The sequence below is a fragment of the Engraulis encrasicolus genome, unplaced genomic scaffold (assembly GCF_034702125.1).
Source record: "Engraulis encrasicolus isolate BLACKSEA-1 unplaced genomic scaffold, IST_EnEncr_1.0 scaffold_988_np1212, whole genome shotgun sequence".
Lineage (NCBI taxonomy): Eukaryota > Metazoa > Chordata > Actinopteri > Clupeiformes > Engraulidae > Engraulis > Engraulis encrasicolus.
Genome location: NW_026946344.1, coordinates 5,001 through 12,207, shown reverse-complemented (window position 1 = coordinate 12,207; position 7,207 = coordinate 5,001). Strand labels below are relative to the sequence as shown.

Here is a 7,207-nt window from a genome sequence, read left to right as displayed (position 1 = left end):
GTCATATTTGTTCAACCTGGTGTTAAACGTAATTTCAATTCTTGACCAGTGCATGTAAAGAAATTGTAAATAAAACCGACTTGATGTAGTAGTGCTAAAAATAAACCTTTATATTTTCTCTTAGTGAACTTCTCAAAATATATGGGCTACAATGTAGATACTACTTGGGATGGGTTTATCGTTACCTATTGTTTCTGATGGGGCGTTAATTGGTGTGGCACCCGGAACTCTTCCTCACTTCGGGGAGATTGGCAAGGGGTAAGCTGTGTTTTTTTCCCTCCGTGTTACAAACTATTTAATGATGTTTCTGTACTTTAATTTCTCTGTTATTTTATTGATCTTTGATGGGAAGATATTCTGTTACGTTTGTGTTGATATTTTCGTTGTAATTTTCGCTCAAAGTATGTACATTAGCGCCATTAATGTCCGCGATCGTTATGAAGTTAACAGGTGCTAACGAGCCTATTGTGTCGCAGGAATGCCGTTCGCTTCGACCCCTTGCAGTGTGCCTCATTGTGGCCCTGTCAGGTATGTGTTAATGTATGAAAGAGATCCCTGTGGTATTTTCGGTGATAAACATTGTATTTTCTTTTGGTTTTAACTTTGTAAACTATACGATCTAAGTGCCTTGGTTCCAAGACTATTTACTCTCAAAATCTCTGTTTTCATCACACTTCTGATGTTGCCGATTTGAATGTCTACGAAGACTGTGTTATGAAGAAATATATATTTCCATTTTTGTCATGTACACTTGTTCTATTGTAGCCTATCTGTCTAGGTCAACGGAGCGATTTTCCTCCAGTGGAAGAGGCTGTAGCGTAGGCAGTGGTATAGTCTACGTTTTGATGGTGGGTATACTGTATTTTTGAGCAATTCTTTTAGGTGGTTATGGGTAATATTGAATCAATCAATTTTAGGCGGGTATACTGAAATCCCTGACATTTTCAGATAGGCTATTCTACTGCTCTAGTCCTGGTCTCATAGACAGGCCTGGCCTCTCGCCTTTATCCCTGCCCTCCATCTCTTAGGGAGCTGGATGTGTCAGAGTCTCAGCAGGATTAAGTTTAAGACCAGTTTAGACCGATCAGCTTCAGAGACACGCTGTCCTCTGTTTCCTCTCTCTCCTATTTTCACTTTCTCGGTCCCCACTCTCTATCTCTTTTTATTTATTTATTTATTTTTTTTTTCTTTCTCCTTCTCTGTAAGTCCTGCCTCCTAATGTGCCATATAACCTGTATCTCGCCTATTGTGTGTGTGTGTGTGTGTGTGTTTGTGAATGTGTTCACGCAGATATAAGAAGTTGGGGTTGGGGTTGGGGTTGATGATCCACATGATGGTGATGGACCAGGACAGCTCTGGACCTCCTGACTGGCAGCTCCATCCTCAACCTCCCTTCCTGTCCTTCACACATGTGCAGGTAAGGCCAATTTTTAAAAACTCACTGCATTGTCTGAGGCAAAAGTAGGAGAAAAGGAGTGAGTGAGTGAGTGAGTGAGTGAGTGAGAACCCGGCCATTACATGTGATGTGACCCTTAAAGGGCGTGTGTGTGTGTCCTAGAACCAAGACAGTGGCAGTGTGTGTCTGTCTGTCTTTGGTTAAGGATATCTTTAAGATACTACCTTGTTGTGTTAACATTATTTTGCTATTTCTGACAGGCAGAGAGGCAGTTTTCTGAAGGATGGTTAATGTCAGTACCAACATGTTGTGATGGAGGCTTCCACCTGAACTGAACACAGAAACTTGCACACAGTGGTGAGTAAAACACTGAATCTGTTTTGTTCTGCACTAGACCAATAAGTATTTCATACAGTAATTCCTTTCTGTGCTGTGTTTATTTATTGAAAAAAAAATGTGGATGGAGGATAATACAAAACACTGGCACTGTAGTGATCCCTGCACAGGCCAGAAGCTGTGTATCTCTTCAGCCTGGTGTTCTGCATTAAAATGATGGGTGTGATTTTTATGTAGTGTATTCTATGTATCCCTCTCGTGTGTGTGTGTGTGTGTGTGTGTGTGTGTGTGTGTGTGTGTGTTTGTGTGCATGCGTGCAGATGGAAGCAGTCGTTCCTGTTCAGCATTGATATGCCGGTAATGGGTTTGATGAACCACAGCATGGTGATGGGCAATCAGCATCAGGACCAGGGCCGCTCACAAGGAGAACCTCCTGCCTTGCCTCTTCATCCTCAACCTCCAATCTTCCTGCTCTTCACACATGTGCAGGTGAGGACAACCTCTAAAATGCACACTTTGACTTGAGGCAAAGGGGGAGAATAGGCGTGCATGCATGCATGCACGTGCACCAAACTTTAAGACAGTAGCAGTGTGTGGGGGGGCATGTGCACAAGCATATGCACGTGCTCATGTCATGTCCTTCTGTAGGTAGATAGGGGGTGGTTTGTTTTTGTCTTAATTGTCATTCATAACATTAACATGCCTTTTTTTGACAGGCACAGAGCCAGTTTTCAGAGGGAGGGCTGATGACACCAGCAACTTCGGATCTGAACCTGATCAACCCAGCACCAACCACTGTGCCGCTCCTCCTCTGCCAACTGCACCACATGGCTCCACCATCTCAAAAAGGCACAGACACTACTCCACTTCCTGCGAAGGATGAGAGAAGAGCCGACCTCCCCACAACGGCACTCACCACCTTCTACAGGGGTGTCATTGAGAGCATCCTGACCAGCAGCCTCTCTGTCTGGCATGGCAGCCGTCAAGCTGAAGACTAGAAGGCAGTACAGAGAGTGGTGAGGACAGCAGAAAAGCTCATAAGATCACCCCTACCTGTTCTCCCTACTACCATCAGGGAAGCGCTAGCCCAGCATGCGGTGCTGCAAAAGCACACTGGGAAACGGCTTCTTTCCACAAGCCATCAGACTCCTCAACGCACTGAAGAAAACCACATGAATAACCAAGGACACGGGAGAATATTCCATGAACACTTCTTTCACCTTACACCTTACACCTTACACACTACACTTACACTTTACTCATTGCACCTTGTATACAGCATCTTCACATCACCTGTATGAACTTCTCCTGCCGTGTGTGTGTGTGTGTGTGTGTCCACTGTGTTTGTGTATTTATTGTCCATCAGTATGTTAATCTTATTATTGCACACTGTTTGGGTGTCTGTGTGAGTGTATTTATAGTATGTATCAGTCTGTATTTAATGCCAATGCCTTATTTTTAGTTATTAGTTAAATGCACATTGGAGACTGGTCAAACACAATTTCAAACTTTGTGTTAACCCTCCATAGATTTTTGTCAAAAAATGGAGTCTAATCTACTGTACTACACAGGCGATCAACAGACCACACAGTTGAGTGCTGTTTTATGCACTCTGAATATGAGGAGAGGGAGAGGTGACCGTTCACACTTCGTAGTGTAAAAGTAAACAGAAATAAATTCACATTTCATTCCTGTCTCGTTCACTTCTTTCAGCAATGTATGTGGCCTACATGCAGAGAAGCTGACAGGGGGGACAAAGGGGTCAGTTGACCTGGGCCCAGTGAGACGAGGGGTCCAGGAATGGGTCCTCATTACATTGTTTGTAGTCTATGTATTGAGTGGGGGGCCCTTTCAGATGACTTTGTCCTGGGCAAAGCCAAAGCTGTCAGCGGTCCTGATTATGTATGCACAAACACTGGTTATGATGATAGGAAAAGTTTTCTCTGTTTTCTGATGGCCTTTGAATTAAGACAGGCCAATCTGGAACCTCTCCTGGATAAAGTGTAAGCTTCAATGGTGTGGTCACTCCTAAATCATAGACAGACATGGAGTATGGTAGGCCTATGGTAATGAAGAAATCGTTTTTCTCCAATAAAACAAACAAATAGCCTATTGCTATTTCAAATACTATTTCATGTATTTTTTCATTAATATCTGCTCTTTTCAAGCTGGCCACATAACTGGTGAGGTGACACTACTTCAAAAAGTCGGGAATGTGTTGCTGATGTACATCGTACAACTTTTCTAAGTAGCCTATATCATGTCTTACCAAGTGAACAACCTCGCCTAAAAGGTTTTTTTTAAGTAAGGGTTAACGTTCGGCGAGAAGGTCGCTACCGTGGAATAGCAGCACGACAGAGAGAATCTTTAGACCCCGAAAAGTAACAGACGTGCGAACGTTGGGGAGCCCCGTTGAAATGAATGGAGCATTCGACTGATGACGTCATTATTATTTGTCAGGGTGTGTTAATATCCTGGAAAGGATGTTTAATCACAGCCCTTAAAATCTGTGGTTTAATCATATAGCCTACCCAGTGTTAACAGTGACCTCGATACACACAGCTAGGTAAGGTAATGCCAACGCATTGACAGTATATATTTAGGCAATATATACAGTAGGCCCTATTTACTGTAAATGTGTCAACGTTGTCGTGTTGAAATCAAAGCATTTTGGCGACCTGATGACGTTACGACATATGTGTGCATAGCGACACGAGTCCTAAACAATAGGCTACAATGTCCGAGGTACGGGAAGACAAAGCAAAATACATATTGGGATTAGAAAACGTGTGATTTATCTCACTTTCTTACATAAATTGTTGAGAATATTATGTCAGTGGAATGTTCAGTGAAACGTTTCTCTGGAAGATAACAATTTGCACGGGATATCTTTGAAAACATGGAGCCTTCATCCGGAAATGGCCTTGAAAATGACATCATGCAGTATCCCTTCACGATTGGCTAATACGGCAAATGCCGGGAACGCCCATGGGCGTGCTTGCATTAAGGGTGGAACTGTTTTACTGCAGCTGGACCCTTCTCAGCCAGTACCATGGCGACGAGAGATGCTCCTGGCGCCCCGTGCTGTCTGCCTCCACCCTCCCGCCCCCCCTTTAAACACCCCACACACACACACCCTGCCCCCCCCCTTTAAACACCCCCAGCTCCATCAGCACCAGCCTCAGATCCCCCACACACACACACACACACACACACACACACACACACACACACACACACACACACACACACACACACACACACTTTGTGCAAGCAGGGGAACATCCTGGCCAAAAGGTGTGTGTGTGTGTGTGTGTGTGTGTGTGTGTGTGTGTGTGTGTGTGTGTGTGTGTGTGTGTGTGTGTGTGTGTGTGTGTGTGTGTGTGTGTGCGTGTGGGTGCGTTAGAACAGACAGCAGTCCTCCTGACTCGTGACATCTGATTGGCTGTGTCGTGAGGACAGATGAGCTGACTAATTACTAATCTAAGCAACACTGCTCTCTCTCACTATCTCTCCCTCGCTCTCTCTCAGACCCTCTCTCTCTCTGTCGCTCTCTCTCAGACCCTCTCTCTCTCTGTCGCTCTCTCTCAGACCCTCTCTCTCTCCGTCTCCCTCTCTCAGACCCTCTCTCAGACCCTCTCTCTCTCCGTCTCCCTCTCTCAGACCCTCTCTCTCTCTCTGTCTCCCTTTCTCTCTCTCCCTCTCTGAGAGAGTAGAGCAGATTACTGAGAACACGAGAGGAATAAACAAAGAGAGGGAAACACACAGGCACAGTACCTCACACACACACACACACACACACACACACACACAGGCACAGTACCTCACACACACACACACACACAGGCACAATACCTCACACACACATGCACATGCGCAGTACCTCACACACACATGCACTAAGCACTCACAGAAAACTAAATAGAAAATGAAAACTGTATTGCATCATCCGCCCCTGCCCACCCACTTACTTCCCACCCCTACACACACGCACACACACGCTCACGCACACACACACACACGCACACACACTCACGCACACACGAGAGTCTTTTACTGAGCCAGGGAGGAGAGCTGTTGATCTGGTCACAGCCTGACCCCTTTCCTCACGACACAGGTTCTCTCTCTCTCTTTTCTCTCTCTCTCTTTTCTCTCTCTCTCTTTTCTCTCTCTCTCTCTCTCTCTCTTTTCTCTCTCTCTTTTCTCTCTCTCTTTTCTCTCTCTCTTTTCTCTCTCTCTCTCTCTCTTTTCTCTCCTCTCTCTCTCTCCCTCCCTCTTCTCTCTCTCTCTCTCTCTCTCTCTCTCTCTCTCTCTCTCTCTCTCTCTCTCCCTCTCTCTCTCTCTCTCTCTCTCTCTCTCTATCTCTCTCTCTAGGAAGGCCTGTGAGTAGATCCATATATCCATTTCAGTTCCTCTATGATGTGAATGAGAGAGAGCCGCTCCGTGTCATTGTAGTTCAATCACCTGTTGAACTCCGGGTTGGTCGCTCGCTTGCACACACACACACACACACACACACTCACAACCTGTGCCCAAACTCTTTCCCATCCTCTTTCACTCTTTCAGCCATCTTTATGCAACCGCTTTCTCTATTTCTCACCGTTCTCTTTCACTCATTCAGCGGGCATCATGCAATCACTCTTCCCTCTCCATTTCCCCACTCTCTTTGCCCAATCTCTTTATCTCTCTCCCACTCTCTCCCACTCTCTTCCTCCCTCCCCCTCCCTCCCCGCCATTCTCTCTCTCTCTCTCTCTCTCTCTCTCTCTCTCTCTCTCTCTCTCTCTCTCTCTCTCTCTCTCTCTCTCTCTCTCTCTCTCTCTCTCTCCCCCTCTCTCTCTTCCCCTCCCCCCCCTCCCCCCCTCTCTCTCTCTCCCCTGTTCCTTGTTAAGGGCTCGGGTTACATTCAGGGTGAAGGGCAGTGGAGAGAGAAGCTTCTGCTTAGATGACATTGCCACTCAAATGCAGGCCATCTCAAGAAAGGACTACACACACACACACACACACACACACACACACACACACACACACACACACACACACACTGCAGCTCTGTTTCTGTGCGGGGGGTTTTGAGGAGGCCTGCATTGACAGCTCAGGTTGCCTGCTGCCGACTGTTTCCAAGTGCTACAGAGACGAGCGTTCCTCAAAGCCGTGAGCGTCCCGACTCCCTCCCGACCCCATTTTGGGTTATTGGGATACACAGCAGATAAGACTGTAGACCAGTAGATCAGTTGTTCTCTTGAACAAACGCCCCCTCGACCTCATCATAAGCCTGCCAACGCCCCCTTGACCTCAACATAAGACTGCCAACGCCCTCTTAACCTCATCATAAGCCAACGCCCCCTTGACCTCTACATAAGACTGCCAACGTCCTCTTGACCTCAACATACGCCTGCCAACGCCCCCTTGACCTCAACATACGCCTGCCAGTGCTCCACTTAGTATTAAAAAATAAAACGGACCAATGCGTGCCC

At 46.2% G+C, this 7,207-nt stretch overlaps 1 long non-coding RNA gene across 1 annotated transcript; it reads left to right on the top strand.

The window, feature by feature from the left end:
• Positions 1 to 540: 540 nt before the first annotated feature.
• LOC134445074 (uncharacterized) lies at positions 541 to 2,946 on the top strand. Its single transcript, XR_010034182.1, has 5 exons — positions 541 to 848; positions 1,291 to 1,417; positions 1,657 to 1,753; positions 2,053 to 2,221; positions 2,449 to 2,946. It is a non-coding gene; the product is annotated as an uncharacterized LOC134445074 (long non-coding RNA).
• The last annotated feature ends 4,261 nt before the right edge of the window (positions 2,947 to 7,207 follow it).